This window comes from Manis pentadactyla, chromosome 6 (genome assembly GCF_030020395.1).
Source record: "Manis pentadactyla isolate mManPen7 chromosome 6, mManPen7.hap1, whole genome shotgun sequence".
In the NCBI taxonomy this organism is placed as follows: domain Eukaryota; kingdom Metazoa; phylum Chordata; class Mammalia; order Pholidota; family Manidae; genus Manis; species Manis pentadactyla.
The window spans coordinates 28,106,930-28,130,957 of NC_080024.1; positions in this window are offsets into that span (position 1 = coordinate 28,106,930).

Here is a 24,028-nt window from a genome sequence, read left to right on the forward strand (position 1 = left end):
CTTATGCTTCTGGTTTGTATCATATCTCCCACTGCCTTGGTATTTTTTGGATTGAAAAACGGTAACTCTTCATAAATCATGACTGAGTTCTTCCTCCTGTTAATAGTTCTTCCTCCCTACAGACGCTTCTGACACATGGGGTCAATGTCTTGGATTCTGAACACTGAGCCACTGACTACCTCTGGCTCCTACAGAGCCCTAAATCCCCACGTCCTCAAACTAGAAAGACATGGCCAAATATGAAGTAGGGTCTCCTATGCTGTGTGCTGTCTTTGTAGGGCAACAAAATGTATATATAATCTCTATATGGTACAACTCATATAAAAATGAATCAAAAGCAAAAGTCCTGTATTACAGGATATATTAAGTTGTTGTAACAACGGCCCCAAAACACACTGGTTTAAACAATATAGAAGCATATCTCTCTCACACAATAACAGCCCAGAATTGTAATCCCACATGGTTCTGCTCCAAGTATGCAGGTTCATTCTCTCTTATGGCTCTTCAGTCTCCTTCCATGATACCCATGCTGCCTGGACAGAGATATCTTACTATACTTACAATCTAGCCCAATGAAGGGAGGCAAGAGAAAAAGAGAACACAGGAAATTTGCTTTTCAAGGGATTTGATGTGAAAAACACAACCATCCCCTCTGATCATGTCCCATAGCTTGGAGCTTAGTCATATGGCCCAGCCAAGACGCAAAGGAGGCTAGAAATCCAGTCATTGGCTAGAGATTCACATATCCACTTAAAACCTGAGGGAGGTTCTCTTACTAAAAGAAAAAAAAAAAAGGAGAATGGACACAAATAGAAATTAGCTATGTCTGCAGCAGATGTGTATCTGTGCTATTCAAGAAAAGGCAAAAAAAATTCAGCCCATCTAACCTGAGCATAACCTTGCATCATGTGATCTGAGGTACCTGCAATGTGCAACAGACCCCCAGCATTTGAACTTCTGACTGGAATCATAAAGAGACAGGTGGTTCTTAACTAAAAGTGAGGAGAATTTAGGAAGTTCTGTCACTTATTCTGAGTTACTCGTTACCATGCAATTAAAAAGCCAACTTTGAGGAAATTGGTATTAGTACTTCAAAAAAGCTAAGTTCCTTTCTAATGCTTACTGCTTCTTAGTGAAATACCTCTGATACCTTTAAACTTCATGAATAGTGAGATTTGGCAACAATGCTATGAAACATGGATCAGTAAGAGAACATATGTTGAACTCTGCATGGGAATGAAGAGGCACATTTTTGAAACAGAGTAATATAAACGGCCTCATTAGCTCACCTTTATCCAACACGTATACAAATGCACAAGACAATAAAGGCTGCAAATTTAGTCCTGGAACCTAACTTTTTAATTATCAAGTCCACCAAATCCTAAAATGCTTAAAAATTGATTGCTTCAAACTGAATCAATAATTTTCTAATTATACTAGATGTTTATCAGAAATAAACAGGAGGAAATAAATTACACATCAATTTTTCTTCTACTCTATAAACATGTTCTTATTAATTGGTAGGTGCCTTGCCTCCTGAAACATTACTGATTCTTACAGAAAACTCTTGATCTAAACACAATGAAACTTGTTTACTGAAAACATGTCTTTGTGCTGAAAAAAAAAAATGCACTCAGGAGATAAAGTATCTTTTAGTCTAATGCAAAGTAGTTGGCATGAAGAAAAAGAAGGAACAAGAAAAAAATAAGGAATTATAGATAGTAAATACGTATTTCATTTTTCTCCTCTGCCTGCTGTGGAACTGGGATGAAGAATGGGTCAGATCAGCCAGAGACAGTAAGATTCCTCAAGGGAGGAACAACCTAAGACAGGCAGTCTCAGGGGGGCCATCAGGTGAGATGGGGATCAACAGAGGTGAGGCTTAGAACCTCACCCCCCTTGTTTTGAGAGAAATCTTCTGCATCCGTGGATGTTTTATTGCCCTTGTCTAGCTTGGATTAACACATAGTCTACAGGCACACACCTGATCATCTACATTTGCTCTCTTACAACACTAAACTATGTTTTCTACCTTTATCTTGCATCTACCTACCACTTCAGCATTTTATTAAAAATAATAATAACAATAATAATAATAATAATAAAGGGAGAAATGTGGGATCCACATATAAATCAAGTATAAAAATCAAACGAATATTCATATTTGACCTCATCGTTTATAGTTCATAATGCATGATCAAAACCGAAAGTTTCTGTGATGACTGCCCTTGTACTGTTCACCATGTAAGAACTTATTCACTATGTAAGAATTTGTTCACCATGTAAGAACTTGTTCGTTGTGCTTCAGAAGATTGGAGACTGATGAGAATTAGGCTTGGGGTGGATTAATGATTGTGCATTGAGCATTGACTCCCCTATACAGAATTTTATTGTTGTTAACAACCATTTGATCAATAAATATGAGATGCACTCTCAAAAAAAAAAATGTCCATGGGCCTGTCTTCCCTGCTACACTGAGCAAGGAATACAAGCCCCTCCTCCCTCTTGTTCCTTCTTTGCATTACCTAAATTTGGATCTTGGATCCAAAGGTTTGGGTCTTGGCTCTGCTCACATTGGCACTGACATCTGGAAACCCTTATTGCTGTAATTAATCATTGTAAAGTTGAATGACTTCTACGTTTTCACTTTATTACCGCCATCTAACATCCTGCCACTGAGCCATGTAAGTCTTCAAATTTAAAAGCTCCCAGCTCATGAACTGTTCTTGTATGTATAATAAACCTTACTAGGTACTAAAAAAAAAAAAAGAATGGGTCAGATCATTTCCTCCAGGCACTAATGATTGGTTAGACAGTCCTGTTAGGATTTTACCCGTGACCAGTCCCAGTATTTTGCCAAAAGGTTGGTTTTAGAATTCTTTCTGCAAGAACGTGCTAATGCCAGATCCAGTCCATCCCTGAGAGATCTGAATGAAAGATTCAAGTCATAGACCAATTGGAAGGTACGTAGAAGAACGAGAATCGAATGGGAGGACTGGAAAGAGGAATTGCTCATGTAAACGTTTCTGAGAGAGCTCAAGAGGCTCAAAGCTCTTTACACATTTCTACCACTTGTATGGCAATCCCAAGACATTGAAGGTGACCCATTCATGTAGGACAAATGTTTCCCATAGGGTGTTCTGAGAAAGCACTAATTTCTCAGAATATACTAAGAAGAAAGGTGGAAAGCAATATGGAGGTTCCTCAAGAAACTAAAAATAGAAATACCATTTGACCTGGGAATACCACTCCTTGGAATTTTCCCAAAGAATACAACTTCTCAGATTCAGAAAGACATATGCACCCCTATGTTTATTGCAGCACTATTTACAATAGCCAAGATATGGAAGCAACCTAAGTGTCCATCAGCAGATCAATGGATAAAGAAGAGGTGATACATATACACAATGGAATGCTATTCAGCCGTAAGAAAGAAACAAATCCTACCATTTGCAACAACATGGATGGAGCTGGAGGATATTATACTCAGTGAAATAAGCCGGGCAGGGAAACACAAGTGCCAAATGATTTCCCTCATTTGTGTAGTATAACAACGAAGCAAACTGAAGCAACAAAATAGAAGCCGACTCACAGACTCCAAGAAGGGACTAGTGGTTACCAAAGGGGAGGGGTGTGGGAGGGTGGGTGGGGAGGGAGGGAGAAGGGGATTGAGGGGGTATTATGTTTAGTACACATGGTGTTGGGGATCGTGGGAAAACAGTGTAGCACAGGGAAGGCAAACAGTGAATCTGTGGCATCTTACTACACTGATGGACAGTGACTGCATGGGTGGCGACTTGATAATATGGGTAAATGTAGTAACCACATTGTTTTTTCATGTGAGACCTTCATAAGAGTGTATATCAATAATACCTTAATAAAAAATAATAATTTATTTATTTATTCATTTATTAAATAAAATTAAATTAAATTCCTTGGGGACCTCAGTAATTTTTGAGAATAAAGACGTTCTAAAACCAAAAAGAAAAAAAATTTGATTATTTATAAAATTATGGCATAAAAAAGTAAATATTAATTACATATATGCAGCTCATTAGTGTTTGGATCTCTAAGTGAATCTTCTAAAAATTGGTTACTTTTCCTATTAAAATAAAAAGAAAAGAAGTTGAACAATATTTTTAATTTGCTTTTAAATGACAGTTTTTTCCCCAGAATAGTAATTATTCATAATCAGCATCTATTTAAATATCATGGCAACAGCACTAATGCTTTTGATTTTTCTGAATGCCTATGTTTTCTCCAAAAGTAAACTTTCCACTTTAATGTTATTCTTTTTTCAAAAGAAAATACAGCTTTCTGACAAACAGAGAAAAACACCATTTTTTATGTCATTGAATTGATTAAGTGTTTACATATTTCCAAAAGTTGTTTACTTGTTCTTACCATGGCTAAACTTTAGAAACTCTAATATGAGGAATGTGCCAATTTTAGAAAATGGCAACAAAACATGGGATCTTTTGTTTGAATGTCTTCTTAGTAGCAATGTATCATACAGAAAAAAATGGGGTAATCAAAATTAGACAAAAATTTCAAACCTATAGCAGAAAATATTTAAAAATGTGAAATTGCTTGATTTCAATCTAAATCACACAAAATGAAAGTATGACCTTCGTACTTTAAGGAGTTACTTGAATCAGTGTGGTTCCATGAAACAGGTTTTTCTTTTTGTTTTCAACTTTTCATCACTAAAAAAACAGGAATACCTAGTAAATATTGTGCTAACTGGTTTTGTAATTCAAAAACATTTGACTTAAATCCTATCCCACATGTAGTTGGAATGCTGAAATTTGGTTTTAATTTCTCCAAAAACTTGATTGCAGCTTTACATGTGTTCTGGTTTCAAAGTACAGTGCCTTATGTGTTTGTTCCACATAGTCTTTTTCTTTGCATTCTGTCACCAAGACTACCAATCAATTATTGACTATGTTTATTTGACCACTGAGAAATGGTCAAGTAAGTAAAAATGCTTTCAGGGGAGAGCAGAGTTAGGGCATTCACAGCAGGGAACTGACCTCCTGGGGGAAGCTCCACACTCGGGAGTCCTCTGCTCACTTGGAGCAGAGGACGCCCAGACTGCATTTTTTTCTTTCTTCATCTCTTTTATACTTCTCTTTCCCCTTCTCTCCAGTCCTTCATTTTTCTCAAAGATGTAACCTAAATATTTTGACCTCCTCTTCCCCTTAACAAGAAGTAATTTCCACTCAGTTCTTTCGTTTTTTCAAAAGCTTTAATAATTTTTGTACATACCTTTAAACATGAAGTTGAAAGCTGTGTGATATTAATTGTATTTGTTCAAGTGAATTGTCTGTGTGGTAAGAAGTTATTTTCCTAAGTGTAGAATGATGAATTACTTTAAAAGGCTTTTAAAATGTGTACATTTACAGATAGTCATGAATCAAATTAAGCCAATAATCGAATTATTAAAATATCATATAATATTGAATGCATGAGAATTATTTTAGGAAAGGATTTATGCACTGTTAAGTACTAAATTTCAATCTCCTCCCAATTCAGATGATGCAGAAGCGTATTTCAACTTAGATTTAGTCCTTTTTCTTTTGATGTAGTATTTATGCACAATTAGGTACAAAAATCTTAAATCAACATTTTCTGTGATTTAATAAATACATTCTTCTGTGTAACCAAAATCTGTGAGTTAGAGAATACTTTCAACACCTCAGAAAGTTTCTTCATCTGCAATGGTCAATATCCTATATTCTCTGCAGAGGCAACTGAGGCTCTGTTTTCCAATGATAAATTAATTATGCCTATGTTAAAGCATCCTATAAGTACCATATGCAATTTATACTGTTTTTGTAATGATTTTGGATCAATCCATATCTTTCTATGAATCAGTCTCCTCTTTCTATCTATTCGTGAATCATATTCCATTATATGAATTTTTTTACAGTTTATTCTTCTAATGATACCTGAGCTATTTCCAGTTTTGGGTTATTACGAATAAAGCCTTCATGAACATTCGTTTAAAAATCTTGTAAACACATATTCATCTCAATTGTGTCATGATTGAGAACTGTAATTGCTGGTTCAGAGGTTAAGTGATATTGATTGTATTTGTTCAAGTGAATTGTCTGTGTAAGAAATTGCCAGATTTTCCCCAAAAAGCTGCACAATTTTTCACACCTTCCAATAATAGATGAGTGTTTCAAATACTTCTCATATTCTCTAACAGTGGTGTTGCCAGTCTTTTTAAATTTACCCATTAAGATGAGTGTGAAGTATTATCTCATGGGGTTTTTACTTTGCATTTCCCAGTGAGTAATGATGTTGAACACATTCCCATATGCATATTTTCCATTTGTATATTTCTTTTTGTTAAGTGTATGTTCACATTTTTCCCCCGTTGTTCACTGAGTTCTTTTGTTGTTGTTGTTATTGAATTGCAGGAGTTCATATATGCTGGACACCAATTTATTGTCAGATATTTGTTTTGAAAATATTCTACTCTGTCACTTGCTTTTTCATCTTCTTAAGTGTTTTTGTTAATATGAGTAATTTATCGTTTTGTAAAAGGTAATATATTGACTTTTCTTTTATTTATTGTTTTTGCTTTTTGTGACCTAAGAAATATTTGCTTATACCTGATTCATGACTATATTCTGCAATATTTTCCTCTACAGGTTTATGTTTTTAGGTTTTATACCTAGGTCCAATCTTGAATTATTTTTTGTATGTGTTGAGAAGGTGTGAGCTTCATTGTTTTTTCTATGTGGATATCAAGTTATTATCGAATAATTTAATGAAAAATCTTTCTCCACAACATTGGAGAGCTTTGGCAATTTTATAAAAAATAAAATGACTGCAAAGATGTGCAATCAATTTTCTGGGCTGTCTATTTGTAGATCTTTATTCCAGTATAATATTGACTACTGTAGTTTTATGAAACTCATTAACACGTGTAATGTAAGTTGTTTACCACTGTTCCTTTATTTCAAGATTGCTTTGGTTACTCTAAGTTATTTGCACCTTCACATAAATTTTAAACCAGCTTGTAATTCTTTTTTTAAAAAGCCTGCAGATATTTTCATATGAATTAAAAATAATCCACAGATCAATTTGGGGAAAACGTTCTTAAAAATATCAGATGTTCCAATCAGTGAATATAAACTATCTTTCCATGTATTTAAGACTTCTTTAATTTTACTTAGCAAACTACTTAGGTAGTTTTAAATGAAAAGATCTTACATGTAATTTTTTATTAGTACCAATAATTTATTTTTGATAGTATCATAATTAGAGTTTTTAAATATCACGTGCCAATTATTTTCTGTAAAAATATACAGATGTGATTTTCTATGTTAAACTTGTGTACTGAAAGTTTGTTTGGTCCATTATTAATTATAGTTTTTGTTTCTTAGGACTAGTAGCTTCTTGGTAAATAATTATGTAATTTGCACAATGAAATGGCTAGAACCTTCAATTTAATGTTGAAAGGATGTGTTACAAATGAGTATTCTTGTGTTATTTAGGGGAAAATCCTTTAAGTTCACCAGCGAATATGATATTAGCTGCAGGTTTATAGAAACTCTTCATAAGATTGAAGACATTCCTGTCAATTCCTCAATGGGTGATTTGTGTTCTTGCTTTTGTAATTTAGGTATTCTAGTTCATGATTTATCCATTTCATTGAACTTTTCAAGGAACTGAGTTTCACCAGTGTTAATTTCCTCTGTTGTTTGCCTCTTTCCTAGTTCATTTGTTTCTGTTCTTATACTTACTGCCTTCTTATTTTGCCAGTTTTGGTAATTGTGTTTTTAAAAGAATTTATCCATTGGAAGTATGCAGTCAAATTCACTGGAATAAAATAGCTCATGACATCCTTGTAAGTTAAAAAACAAAATTCAACTGAGTAAATTTTAAAGATCCTATTGGGTTTATTCAATAATTCATGAACAGCATCCAGTCTGGCAGACAGCAAGGATCGCTGAGAAAATGTACAAAATGAAAGACTTTCATAGGCAGAAAGAAGCAGGAACAAAGAAGTTCTACTGGGCAAAAAAGCAGGTTGATTATTGCAAGGTTACTTTCCTTGGGGATGGCAGGGGTCTATTGGGCAGATTATTGACTAGTGCTGATCAGGTGATTCTTGATGGACTAGTTAAGATTCCATTTTTGGGATATCCAAACCTGTAACTGTTAAATCTTGCTTTGGTGATGTGGGGCTTGGCATAAGTGACTCTATTTTCAGGCTGTTGTCCTATTTTCAGCACTTTTTATAACTTTTCTTTAATATTTTTATAATATGTAATCAGGTACAAATCCTCCAGAGTACTGGCTCTGTAAATTTACCACAATAGCCAATTTTTATCTGTAAATACTACCTTATTACTGAGTGTTGTAATTTTTATGTATACCATTTAATACCTCTGATAGACTATGGTAGAAAATCACAAAGAAATTTGTTGTTATTGTTTTACTTACCAGAATGCCTCACCTAATTTTTTCTCTGATTTTCTTTCTCATACGAAAAGGAGATTCAGTGAAAATGCTACCTGAGAAATATAAAAGTTCAATAAGGAATTGCATTTTAGATAAAAGACTTGAAGATACCAGTATGTTGTTTTTTCTAAGAAACTAAGTCCAGAAAAATTGGCTTCTGTTCTCATCTCCATTCCTATTTAACCAGGACTGTATATAAACACTTATCCTACACATCTGTTTATTCAGAAAAGCATTAATATCAAACCCACTGACATAATCAAATTTAAAAACCAATTGAAGAACATAAAATTAAATATATTGATTAGCTGGGTTATGGGGAATTTAAAATGGGGAGAAAAACATGACTGGCTTTGTTCTTAGGAATGGGGTCAAAGTATTCAGAAGCATTCCTCCATGGTTTCCATCAAGATCCACCTTTTTTCTTTAAGTCACTGCACCAATTAAAGAAAACATTTGCTTTTCTTGATTAAAGAAAAACATTTCCTGCTCCCCATATGCCTTCTTCTCCAGCTGTTCATACAACAGCAGAGTATCCATAAGTTTGTAAACAGTGGGCCTAATGGTAAATTTTTGCCCAAGTTTCACTCTGAGAAAAAGCCTATTGCTGAAGATGACTGTGCATGCTTTTTCTGGTCAACAACTAAAAAGTACCGCAGTCTCATTTGCATTAGACACACAAAAAAATCTCAGACTCAAACTCACTGCCTAAATGCTTTGAAGGTGCATTTTGTTTACTTCAAATGGGAAGTCATGTATTTTAGCCTTGAATGTCTTCTTTCACACTACATTTTAACTTCCAGCCACTTAAATGATCTTTTTAGAAAGCAGCATAACATTAAACTCTAGGGGAAAAATATGGAAGACTTTTCTCTATTAAAAATAAAACTACTTGGTTTTTTCCTTGTAGCAGTCCCTGGAAATGAAGCTTAAACTTACTTATGGTGCTTTATTTCTTAATGTACCAAGGTCATCACTAACAAATAAGTTTTATAATGGGAAGTGATGAAATCTTTTTGAGTGAACAAAGCAAAGTCTGAAGGGAGCTTCTTAGTTAATGAAAGTGAGATACAGTCAATTTTATTATTTACAGGGACTTGGGCTTCCTCTCTCCCAACAGCAGAACCAGAAGCTTTTGTTGTAGGCAGACCCACTCAATCCCTCAGCCAGGAAAGAATGCTGAGGCAAAACTTCAAATTAGATTTAAGATTTGTCAGATGGATTCAATTCTATTTCCACAATTCCCTCTTTAATCCTATTCCTTTTTTTCCTACATCTGGCTAATTATATCTCTGACAAAGTATTAACTTAGCACATTCTTCTCCTCAACCACCCACACAGAGATATTGACATCTTTGCAGGATAGTTTTAAAGGGTAATAACTTAGAATACCAAAGAAATTCTTCCAAGAAGAAGAAGTGAAACCCAAAGTTAGTATAAGGAGGGACATAAAAAGACCAGAGCAAAAATAAATAAAATAGAGAAAAACAAGCAATAGAAAAAAATCAATGAAAGCAAGAGCTGGCTCTTTGAATAGATAAACCCCTAGCCAGACTTATCAAGAAATAATGGAAAGGATACAAATAAACAAAATCAGAAACAAAATAAGAAAGTTTACAATAGACACCACAGAAATACAAAGAACTATTAGAGAATTCTATGAAAAATTATATGCCAATAAACTGGACAACCTAGAAGAAATGAACAGATGCCTAGAAAAATACAAACTTCCAAGACTGAGCCAAGAAGGAACAGAAAATTGGAACAGAATTACCAGTAACAAAGAACTGGTAATCAGAAAACCCCCAACAAACAAAATCCAGAACCAGATGGCTTCACAGCTGAATTTCCCCAAACATTTAAAGAGCTAATACCCATCCTTCTTAAAGAATTCCCAAAAAAACAGAATAGGCAAGAATACTTACAAACTCAGGATACCAATATCACTCTAATGCCAAAACCAGACAACACTACAAAAAATGAAAATTATAGACCAATATTCCTGATGAATATAGATATAAAAATACTCCACAAAATATTAGCAAACTGAATTAAAAAAACACATCAAAAGGATCATCCATCATGGCCAAGTGAGATTTATTCCAGGGATGCAAGGATGGTATGATATTTGCAAATTAATCAATGTGATACACCACTTTAATAAAAGGAACGATTTAAACCATGTGATAATCTCAATAGATTCTGAAAAAGCATTTGATAAAATTCAATATCCATTCAAAGAAGATGTGATACATATACACAATGGAATATTATTCAGCCATAAGAAGAAAACAAATCCTACCATTTGCAACAACATGGATGGAGCTGGAAGGTATTATGCTCAGTGAAATAAGCCAGGTGGAGAAAGACAAGTACCAAATGATTTCACTCATCTGTGGAGTATAAGAACAAAAAAAAACTGAAGGAGCAGAACAGCAGCAGACTCACAGAACCCAAGAATGGACTAACAGTTACCAAAGGGAAAGGGACTGGGGATGATGCATGGGATGGGAGGGATAAGGGGGAAAATGGGGCATTACGATTAGCATGTATAATGTGGGGCTGGGGGCACGGGGAGGGCTGTGCAACACAGAGAAGACAAGTAGTGATTCTACAGCATCTTACTACGCTGATGGACAGTACTGTAATGGGGTTTGTTGGGGGGACTTGGTGATGGGGGGAGTCTAGTAAACATAATATTCCTCATGTAATTGTAGATTAATCATACCAAAATTAAAAAAATTTTTTAAGTTCAATATCCATTCATGATAAAAACTTTCAACAAAATGTGTATAAAGGGAACATACCTCAACATAATAAAGGCCATATGTGCCAAACTCACAAATGACACATATTCAATAGCAAAAAGCTAAAACCTCTTCCTCTAAGATCAGGAACAAGACAAGGATGCCCACTCTCACCACTTTTATTGAACGTAGTGCTGGAAGTAAGTCCTAGCCAAGGCAGTCAGACAACACAAAGAGGTTAAAGACATCCAAATTGGTAAGGAAGAAGTTAAACTGTCACTATTTCCAGCTGACATAATACTGTATGTAGAAAACTTTCCAGCAGAAAATTATTAGAACTAGTAAATGGATTTGGAAAAGTTGTAGGATAGAAAATCAATGCTCAGAAATCTGTTGAATTCATATATACTAACAATGAACTAGCAGAAAGAGAATCAGGATAACAATTCCATTTACAATTGCATAAAAAGAATAAAATACCTAGGAATAAACCTAACCAAGGAGGTGAAAGACCTATACTCTGAAAACTACATGACATTCATGAGAGAAATTAAAGAAGACACCAAAAAATGGAAATCTATCCTGTGCTCCTGTATAGGAAGAATTAATATTGTCAAAAAGGCCATCCCGCCTAAAGCAATTTACAGAGTCAGTGTAATCCCTATCAAAATATCAATGACATATTTCAATGAATTACAGCAAACAATCCTAAAATCCATATGGAATCACAAAAGACCCTGAATAGCCAAAGTAATCCTAAGGAAGAAGAACAAAGTTGGGGAGATTACACCTGCTTACTTCAAGCTCTATTATAAAACAGTAATCAAAACAATTTGTTACTGGCACAAAAACATATCCATAGATCAATGGAACAGAATAGAGAGTCCAGATATAAACCCACACATACATGGTCAATTAATATACAATAAAGGAGTCATGGATATACAATGGGGAAAAGGCAGCCTCTTCAGTAATGCTACTGGGAAAACTGGACAGCTACATGTAAGAGAATGAAACTGGATCACTGCCTAACCCCATACACAAAAGTAAACTCAAATGGATCAAAGAACTGAATGTAAGTCATGAAACCATAAAACTCTTAGAAGAAACACAGGTAAAAATTTATTGAACATAAGCATGAGCAGTTTTTTTCTGGAGACAGCTTCCCTGGCCAGGGAAACAAAACCAAAAAGGAACAAGTGGGACTACATCCAACTAAAAAGCTCTGTATAGCAAAGGACTATCAACAAAACAAAAAGACAACCTATGGTATGGGAGAATATATTTATAAATGATTTATTCAGTAAGGGGTTATATATAAAGAACTTGTGATTTAACACCAAAAAAACAACCCAATTACAAAATGGGCCTGAATAGACATTTTTCCAAAGAAATACAGATGGTCAAAAGGCACATGAAAACATGTTCCACCTCACAAATCAACAGGGAAATGCAAATTAAAACCATAATAAGATATCGTCCCATAGCAGTGAGAACGGCTACTATCTAAAATACAAGAAATAACAAATGCTGTCAAGGATGCAGAGAAACAGGAATCTTCCTACAGTGTTGGTGGGAGTGTAAATTGGTGCAGCTACTATGGAAAGCAGGATGGGGGTTCCTCAAAAAACTATAAATAGAAATACTATCTGACCCAGTAACTCCACTTCTAGGACTCTACCTAAAGGAAACAAAATCTCTGATTCAAAAAGATATATGAACCCCTATGCTTATTACCACATTACTTACAATAGCCAATATAAGGAAGCAACTGAAGTGCCCATCAGTAGATGAATGGATAAAGAAGTGGTACATATACACAATAGAATATTATTCAGCCATAAAAAGAAAAGAAATCCTGCTATTTGCAACAACATGGATGAACCTAGAGGGTAGTATGCTAAGTGAAATAAGCCAGGCGGAGAAAGATAAATACCATATGATTTCACTTAAATATGGACTCTAAAAACAAAACAAAACAAAATGGACAGAACAGCAGTGGACACACAGACATTGAGAAGTGACTGGTGGTTACTGTGGGGGAGGGTTTTAGGTGGGTGGTTGGATGAGTGAGGGGGATAAAGAGGCACAAATATCTCAATCATAATGTAAGTTGGTTACAGGGTTGGAAGTACAGCATGGAGAATATAGTCAATGGCTCTGTAACATCTTTCTACATTGATAGTAACCACACTCAACATGGTGAGAATTTAATAGTATGGGTAACTGCTGAACTGCTGTGTTGCATACTTTAAACCAATATAATATTGTACATCAACTATACATAAAAAAACAAAGAAATGTTTTCATAGTTGTAGAGTATTGTCATAGGCAGTGAAAATATTTTGATGGTGTGTTTTTTTGTGTTTCTTTTTTTGTGGTGGGTGATATTCATTCTCTTATTCAAATCAGAAGAGAAAATAATATCCTTACATGAACATAGTTCCTTCATAGTTTCTTTACAGTTTTCAGTTTAAAATAATAAAAACTGTCATTACCAAACATAATTAACTTACCATATCAACATAGCCACCAGGTTGGCATTATAAAATTTGGCCTTTTCCCACAAACTGAATCCATTCTCAATTTTTAAAAAATTGCTATAGACAATGCTTAAAAGAGTAGGAAGCCTTTATGTGTGTTTTCCGAAGAAAATCATATTAAAAAAAGGGTCTGAGTCATGGAAGAATCACTGAAAATATGTTTTAACTTCTCAATAGGACCCCTCTGAATGAGCCAAAACTCCCCCTAGAACTGAACTACTTTAGTTGAAATTGAAACATGGTATTATTTAAATTGAAGCTGATTAACACTGATATATGCTATTTAACATGGTTATTAATGTCTGGCTAGGAGAATAGAGAAAAACCCACAAAATGGAAATCAAGGAGCATTGTATCTTTCTCTCCATGTTACAGTCTTTCTGGAAGGAGCAGGAATGGACAGTTACAGAATCGTTTATAATACTGCATTAGTAAAACTCACTTGAAAATAACAGAATTTCAACTTAGCTTAAAATAAGAAAGTAACTAGTTCATTTTTGGAAGGGGAAAATCTACAGCACAGCGTAGCTTCAGATATGGATAAGCACTGAGGTTTAAACAAAATCAGCAAGTAACTGACTCTGCTTTTATCAGCTTTGCTTAGTATGTGGTGGCATCATTCTCAGGCAGGCTCTCAGGGGGGCAGGGGGGCGCCGTAGCAGGTTTAGAATTTCAAAACTTAATGAACACTTCTAGTGAAATTGACCTGCTTCTCCACTGTTTCATAAAATCACAAGTAAGATTCTGATTTTCATATCTTTGGTTATGGAAACACCCCATGGTAAGATCATTATGTGGAATGGGAGCCCCTCAGGCAAGAGGGAATGTGATGCCAGAAGAATGAAGAAGGAATTTGAGGCAGGTAAAATCAACAGATGTCTTTTACAAACACTCAGTCTATTTCCTTCAAATTTAGAGCACACAGTATGGAGGATTACGGCAATGGCAAGAAGTTCAGCTTCATAGAAAAGGAGGGCCAGTTCAATATTTCATGAAAAAATTACTCAATTATTATTGTTATTGTTGGCCAGTGCAATCATCACTCTCCTGGGGATACTTCTCTATGATAACCTCTGTTAACCTGTCTCCCTCACTGGACTCCACATTTCTTCCAAGTAAGGATTCTGAATATTCACCTTCAGTAACACCTAAGTGAATGTTAACATTTAATATTAATTCAAATTAAATATTTAAGACATATCAAAGTTTGTTACCACATGGCAGATTATAACTCTGGGAGGAAAATATGTTCCCAGCCTGGGGCAAATAACCTTTGAAGCTGAAATCAATCAAAGGGAGAAATAAAGTCAGACAAACTCGTTTATTGCTTATAAGCAGTTGTCTACTTCTGCTTGCCCATGACACTGGCCACCTGGGTGCAAAAGGGCACCCAACACAACTCTCTGGTCCCAGTGCATGCTTGCTCCCAACCACCTTGTATCACCTATTGATATGGAGATGCGCTAAGGCCAGATGAGCGATTCTGGAAATACTGCAATTTTACCCACACAGATGCAGACATCTTATTATTTCAGAATTTAAGCTCCGAATATTTCATGAAAAAATTACTCAATTATTATTGTTATTGTTAACAATATTAAGCCCTTGAATTTGATTTTCACTTTTTGATTTCCAAGTGCTTTCACATACTGGGTGTCTTTTGGACTTTGAACCGTCTTGTGTGTTTCACAGTTCATGGTTAATAAACTTGCCTAAGGAGATACTATTATTATTTATCAGAACTAGTTCAAGGTTTATATTTTCTGGCTATTTACCCAAATTTATTCCTACTATCTGTGCTGGATTCTTCTATACTACACATAGGATAAGGTAAAGTAAAATATGAAGCGGAGGAATGTTCAGAAGAGGAAAGGTAGACAATGAAACAAAAATAATAGAGCCAACAACAGTAAGACAAACAATGTAACAGGAACAGCAATAAAATAGAATTTTAGACAAAGATGCTAGTGTACATTATAATTTCATTCATTCTTGGTACCTGCTGGTCATGTGTCCTTGGGCAAATAAGTCAACCTTGAGAACTCAGTGTCAAGCTTTGTCACAATCTGGTACAGTGCGAGCATCTCTCACTGTTCTGACATTAAAATCAAAATAGAAAACAGGCAGAAAGGGGACTAGAAAGAGGAAGACAAGTAAGATACCAGACACTCAGCTAACTCCAGAGTACATGCCAACTAAAGTTAGCCTTAACAACTTACAGAATCCTTTTGGGACTGACCAGCACTAAGGCCAAGATCCTTCAAGCATTGTAGCTGAGTAAAAGCACTGTACTTGTATCAATAGTGAAAATACAAAAGGCAATTTCTTGCTTATCTGAAGGCACATTCCTTGAGAGTTACTAAAATTTTTTAAATCACTAAAAATGAGTGATAAGAAACTGATCATGGTATCCAGCACCACATAAAATTCCTATTCTTACAAGGCAAGATTTGGAATTAGTGACACCAAGAGTCAAGATGTAATTTGTAATGATGGATAATTGGCTCAAAACCTAATACTGAACTATTTTAAGAAAGCAGATGTGTGGAGTTCAGGAAAACAATGAACAAAACTCAATGAAAATTATATGTAGATACACTTAGAATAACTTTTGCAGACAGAACTTATATCTTTCAAACAGACCCAGAGGGATACAGGTTATGAATCACTGTTAAAGCTTTACTGGTTGTCCTAGTAACTTACCTCTCACAGATTGCTTAAACACAGAAAATAGTTTTTAATCAGTTAAGTACATTTAGTAATCCTGTAGTGTGCCTAATTAAACTATATCAATTTTAACTTTAAATACTGGGTTCCTAAATTTTTTTCTTCTCTAGATAAATGAGTTTGCACTTTTCTGAACTGAATTATATTCAAATATTCCTTGAACTGATCAAGAAATATCTTACAATAACATTCTTAATTTCTTTCCACTTGTTCTAAAATTGGAAAATATTCCCAACTGTACTCTTCGTCATATTCAGAGAATGGAGGTTAAATGAAACCAATCTCTATGGTAATCCTGTCCCTTTCCTCTCGCTGTAGCGCATTGTCAGTGACGACTCACAGCAGCTGCCCTGTGTACCTGCGATAAAGCCTTCCCCTCCCACCACAGCCTGAAGACCTCTTTTTCTTATCTGAACTCTTCAAAAACTTATAATTGGTGCCTCTCAGTTGGCAATTAATCATTTTCTCTTCTGCCTCATGACATAGTTCCTAGCAGATGCTTAATACCAACTCAAATTAAACTAAGTCAGGGAGTATATCACTATTTATGTTACATTCATGCTCCACTAATAAAAAAAATTGTGGAAGAGCCTTTTCTATTCTTTAAGAGTTGATTGATTTTTTTTTTCTTGTAGAAAAAATATGTTTATGGCATGAAATTTCTATTTGGTAAATGAGGCTTAGGTCTTTCATATTTGGAAAGAGCAGCCCTTCAAAAGAGAAATTACACTCACATGTAATATTCTGGAGAGACAATTATTTAGTTAAAATAAGGCAATTTGTTTTTATTCCTTAATTAAAACATAACTGAATCATAAATGCCTTTTAACAAGTGTGCTCTGTCTCTGCCATATCTGGCTTTTAAATTTAGATTTAGCTTCCATCTCTTACCAGAAAATACACAGAGCTTAGAATTGGAAATGCATGGTTTCAGATCTCAGCTAGAATATTTCTTACCTCTGAAATGTCATTCCCTCACATATAATACTGGTCCATACCCAACCCTGTTCAGAAGATTGTGATTTAGTAATAATCAAATAGGAAATAGGCAGGCCATTGCTTTGTAAGCTGTTCTATTCATATGTAAAATATTACATTATTATTCAATTTGATTTTGTATTACCTGCTTGTCTAATACATTGAACCTGAAACTAGCACTACATATGTTAGTGTCCACAAACCTGGTGAACCAGGACCAAGAGAAGCTAGTATGTACCAGACAGTCATGAGTCACTTTGGGTCACATACCATTAAACCTCAAGATCTAGGATGGAGGAGAGAACTGAGTTTTCAGTTTTCACAGCTACAAGTACCAGAGCTTGCATTTAATCTGGCAGTCTTGCACCACAGTTCATACTCTGAACTATTCATCTATTCTGCCTTAGTACAGTTAGAATTTTGTGTCATGCTTCTTCAGCAATCCTGAAAGGCCCATTTCCAAGCTTCTCATTAAAGTCTAGCTTAGCAAACTCCCTGCCTGGTGTTTGTTTTTATAAACTTCAAAAAAAAAAGCTAAAAATTGTTAGACCCTGTTAATATATATTGTACCTTTCTTTGTCAATATGGCAATTAAAAAAAATTAACTTTATCAATTGAAAACCATGAAATAGATGCCCTGCTATAGTGGACCTGGTCCTGCTTTCCATGGGGTATATAAGAGCCCTCAACTACCTTGGATATGTGGGACTGTGTTTAGTGACGCCACATTGGTAGCTTGAAATAAGCCATGTTGGAAGTATTCACACCAGAAAAACAGGCAAATGAACACCCCGCCCTCCCACCCAGTACTTCTCCCAGTCCCCAGAGGTGGTTGTTAATTGGTTACCAGCACACTACTAGAATCAGGCAAATTTGGGTTTATATCCTAAAGTTATGACCGTGGGTAAATTATTTAACATCTCTGAGACTCAATTTCCTCTCCTGTGATATAGTGATAATAAGATTACCTATCAAATAAGATAGTTTTGATAATTAAGTGAGAACATTGTCATTTAATTGTTTCTACCACTTTATGGCTTCAAGGGCTTCTGCACCTGACCAGCATATCCATTTCTGTAATATCTCTGGATGCCACTCTCTTCAGACTTCAGTGCGGTGGTTTGCTCTTCCATTTCATTTCTCTGATCAACCCAACGAAAGTCATTGATTTTCAGTTTATCCAGCTTTCTCTAGTTTTAAGGACAGGACTGATGAATTTCAAGCACTTTGTATAAGAGAGCTTGGGACTTGATTTTAGTAGCCTTAAGCATCAATCTTACTCTGAGGTCCCAGATTTGTTGCGTTAAGAAAATCTCTAACTACCTGACTGTCATAAAGCAAGTTATTTCAAGTTTATGTGCTGTCTGAAAAAAAGAAAGTAATTTTACTGATTCTACTACTATATATAAAGTACTACAGAAAAATTAAAGTGATATACAAAGAATATCAATTATTTATTTTCATTGTTGTTATTGATATTAAATGCATAACATTTTGCCACAAGGATTTTCTCTGGCTTTAAATCTCTGATCTGGAAATGCCTTAAGGCTTTTTTTCTCCTGTTTCTGTCCTACCTTTCCTTTCTCTAACACTGATGTTACAGGCTGATACATGCTACTTCTGCAGCCACTAGTCCATGACTTTTCAGAAGAGACTTCTATAGAGACATCCCAACCAGTATGTATAAAGTGCATCAGCCTAGGCTAACCATTTGTTTAAGAGATATTTTATGTAAGCCATATCAAAATATCCTGCCTATTCAGTGAGATGAGATATCTTCATGGAGGTGAGAGGAATGAGATTCACTAAATGCTCTGGATGATTACCCATTTTAAGAGAAGAACATAAATTAAAAATCCACTTCCTTGTTAGTAATGCAATTTCTTTCCACCTTCTCTGCAGGCAACAATAGTCACTCAATCTTCTGTGTACTGAGCTCCAGGCATTCATTCCATTCATTACAAATGCTCCGGGAACAGCCCAAGGTAACTCATATTCCTAGCTCCCAGCCATAGAATTACTGCTTCGGCTCCAAATACTTCACAGTATGATTTAACTTTTAGGGCATATACTCTGAAATATTCTGCTAAATCACAAATCTATTTTCCATCTGCTCTTTGCACTATGAAATATCTGATAAAAAGCACAATATTAACAATACTAATTTTAGGAAAAGAAATCAGACACATTTAATAGCCACTCTATCATTCTTTTGCTTCGTGCAGTGGTTTAAGACTCCTGTTTTAAGACTCCTGATAGTATGCAGGATTTCTTTGCCTCTTACAGGAAAGCTATGCAATTGGAATTAAAGTTTTTCCCACCAGAATGTAGGAACAGTCATCAATGATTTAATTTAAATTGGCATTGTGCATGCTATGGTATCAAAAAATAGCCGTCTATTTTATCTTTGGAAAGATAGATTGTAAAAAAAAAAAGATTTACCCATAATATCTACTGACACTATTTTAGTATTAAAGGGCAACTAACTGTTGTCACAATAAAAATTAATCTTTATTTATTTCAGAAAATCTCAGTTAAGCTTATTAAAGTGAAAATATTTAGAGTTTTCAGAACTATGGATATTTCTTATTCACTTATAAACTTACAACCCTTAGCTTTCTTGCAGCTATTATTTTTCTCAATATATTTTCCACTTAAGGGAGGTGATTACTGTATTTATGGAAGATGAGCTCTAAGTAGACAAAATAAATAAAATAAACACAAACAATTACAATAAGTCATGTAAGGCTGGCACGACCTTGTTAGGACTTCTCCAAGAACTGCTTCTTATCCTCAGAGGTCCTCCCAAATGGAGGTTCTCTTATCAGTGAAAATTCTAATCGCATCCATTCCTGATTAACAGTAAGAGTTCATTTTCCTTAATTAAATCCGCATTGCTGTAGGTAAACAATAAATACTAGAATGAGTGAATAAATGAATGAACAGCAAAGCCATAGCATGTTAATTTTCACTTAAGTTTTCTTGGCTTTAATTTCTGTTGCAAGTGGCCTTGTGTCAAGAGTAGAAATTACTCAGAGATCTAAAACATGAGTCCTGAGTTACAAAAAAGAATAGTTTAATTTGTATAGCCCATAAAATTATCGATAAAATCACACTATCATACATCACAGAGACGCTAGAGATACTACTCATGTGTCATTTTTACTTATTTAAAGTGTAAGTGAGACTAACCGCAGTTCTGGACAGAGATTCAAAAATTTCACTCCATTTTTATAGAACGTCTACACTACTTTTTACTGCTTACTATATATCTGTACACAATGAGGGTTCTGCTGGCATTTTTTAAAAGGAACTTTTTTATTATAACAAATTCTATTCTACAAGAATTTAAATTTAAAAACTTAAATTTTAAAAACTGCCTTTACACTACTACCTTTAAAATTCAGAAATATAGAATATATGTATTAATAGAATGACCAATCATAGAACTTGTGAGGAGACATACCCTTTGAGATTACCTAGTTCCATTCCTAGTGGCCTCTGGAGGGAAAACAAATTGCTCTTTACTAAATACATAACTTGAGGTAAACCCAGAATTTGATGCTATATATTCGTATGCTTTGTTTTTATTTAGGTTCCCATTCTATTTTAGCCTGGCAACATGCATGCAAACACCGCACAATTATTTGTGAGACAGCCAGTTGGCAGCATTTATACAAGTTAATGTTGATTACACCCTAATGAAATCTTGGCTGGGACAACCCTATAAATGTCCTCTTTACTGAGGTTATGGAGCCAGCACTGTACTGAGAACTGGAGACCATAAATACTTGATCTGTAGGAGCCAAAGCTCAAGAATAGGAAAGGACGTGTTTTAATTTGTTACATGTTATTACTCAAGAATATAAAAATTATGCATGGTTGGATTTTTTAACTTTAGTTTTGCTCTTCTCTTACAAATAGTGAGTCTTTGAACATTCATTTGTCCTTCCACTGGTGCTCAAACACAAGAGTGTCACTAGGGTATATAACTATGAGTAGAATTACTCGGTCATAAAGTAGATACATCTTTAAATTTACTAAGTATTCATAAGTTTTTTTCAAAGTGATTATATCAATTTGAATTCTCACAAAGAGTATATAAAAGCTCTGATATTTGCTATTTGCTTTTTTATTTAAAAATCTTTTGTGAACAAATCTATTACTTCTTTACATTAGGACTGGTATGCCATTTAGTTAAGGTGCTATACATTAAGCCATTGTCATATTGAAGAGCATATAGACCACTTTCTACTTTCTGCCATGACAAACAGTTCATATAACTCTATAGGACAGATTCCAAGAAAAATAAATATGCAAGTTAATTAATGTGCATGTGTTAGTTTAATTGAATCATCCCATGTTGCCTAAGAAACTAGGATCACAAAGGCAAAGTAGCAAGCTAAGATTTTAACTGTCGTTCAACTAATGACAAAGCCTGTTGTCTTTCATTACAGCACAACCAGGGGCAAATCCTCCATCAGCTGAGACCAGGGGGAGGACCCTCTGCTGCTCTCCAGGGTCCTCTCTCTGTGCAGTTATCTTTCTCATTTATGGCACTCTGGTCCGTGAACTCGAGGTGACCTGGCCTCCCAAATCTCCTACTTCTCAACCCAGGGGCAGCAAGGAGCACTGCCTGGGTGCCAACTCCCTGCCATGACCTGTAAAGTCCCCAGGCAGTAAATTGGGATAATCCTGGCTCACTTCATTTGTTTCCCACCTCTCAGGGTTTATTATCCTCAGTTGCTTGATGGACATTGTCTTAAAAACCATTATTTCACACACTGTATCCATTTCTTCAGTTACTTCAGGTTGGAGGGTAAATCTGGTCCTTGTTAATACTCTTGGCCAGAAGACCAAGTGCTACTGGCACACAGACTATCACCACGGCCTGGAAATAATGCAAAATCTCTCCAGGCTCCACCTCTCATTTATTTCCCAGAAATTTTCCTTGGGGAATCAAAGGAGAATTCAAAATATAAATGAAAAAAGCAAATTTCTTGACAAACTAGACTTACCAAACTGATGAAAGATGAAATAGACAGTGGAATCATTCCAATTCCTTTGGCATACTGAGTGCAAGCTTTTCGCTGCACTTCTTATGGCCAGAACCATTTCCGTGTCAACTGCTATCCTCCAGTTGGCTTGGTGTGCTTCCCAGTGGCTACCTATCAGCTCTTGTTTTGTGTTCTACTGTTTTCCAGTTCATTAGATGTCCACTGCTTTCTTCTGCTTTTACTTGCTCAGGCATAAAGAGCACGTAGGTGTTGCTGTCAGCAGTTTATTCCACCCACTTGTGTTTTTGGATTTATGGAGATAACTTGTCACTTAAATGTTGGCTGTGTGGTTTCATTTTGCTAACTGTTCTGTTTTCCTGTGTGTGTGTAAGAAAATCCAGGGAGACTGGATCATGGCCACCACCACTGTCTTTCTACAATCTTCCCAACATCAATTTTAATTATTTTAATTGAATTTTAAATTAATTATTGTAAGTATATACATTTCTTCAGGACTCTCAAGACACTGCTCCAATGTTTACCTACATCCAAAATCGGTGATAAAAAACTTGATGTCAATAGAATTCTAAATTACCGTATGTCAAATCTTTTTCTCTCCTTTTCTTCTATATTTAAAAGCATTTACAACTTTCTGTTTATCTTTGATTTTCTAAAGATTCACCATGCTTGTCTTGTAAATGTATCTTTCTAAGCTGTAAGTAATTCCTTTCAACTTGAAGGCTAATGTCCTTCCTCTGCTTGATAAAGTTTCTTCTACACTTTCCTTTACTCTCCGTCTTGGCTTTCTAAGTACATGCAGACCACAGCTCTTTTATTTTACCTCAATAACTCTTCTTTTTCCTTTTTCACTTTGTACCATATTCTTACAGAATTTTCCATTCTACTTCTTCTTGGAGCTCTCTTCTTCACTCTTCAGTGGTGTACATTTTACTATCTACTCCTCTTTTAAGTATTTAGTATACACAATATATAATTTATATTTTCATGACACTCTATTCCCTTTAACAGATACTATGTCCTAATGTATCTGTGTAAAGATAAATTAAGCCTCTTTTAACATCTTTCTGTATACTCTTATTTAGTTTGTTTAGTCTATTCCTTTTGGGTATTGGTTTTTCTCAAATAGTCAATGATTCATTATGTCCATTTTGGTCTCTGGAATTTCCTATTTGTCAGGCTACGGACACTGTTTAGGTTCACTGTGGCCAGACTCTACATAGTGGTTGATGGACAGAAGACCAGAAGACGTGTTGAGAAGCACAATTTGCCAATAGCTGCTTTCCTTCTAAGGGGTCTCGCCATTTCTCTGAGGTTTTACCAGCCACCTGGAACCTTACCTGGTTTCTTCAGCTCGCGTGTCCACCCTCAGTTCTCCAGTTACTGGCAAATACATGTAATACTGGCTGCTTAGTGTATGTGTATGTGGTTCATGAGTCAATATTTCTAATCAGTGCTACAATACTATTTCTCCCCATCCATGTATTGGAAACACCAAACCTGGATATTCCCAGAGTTGCTCCTGCTTTTTAAGTGC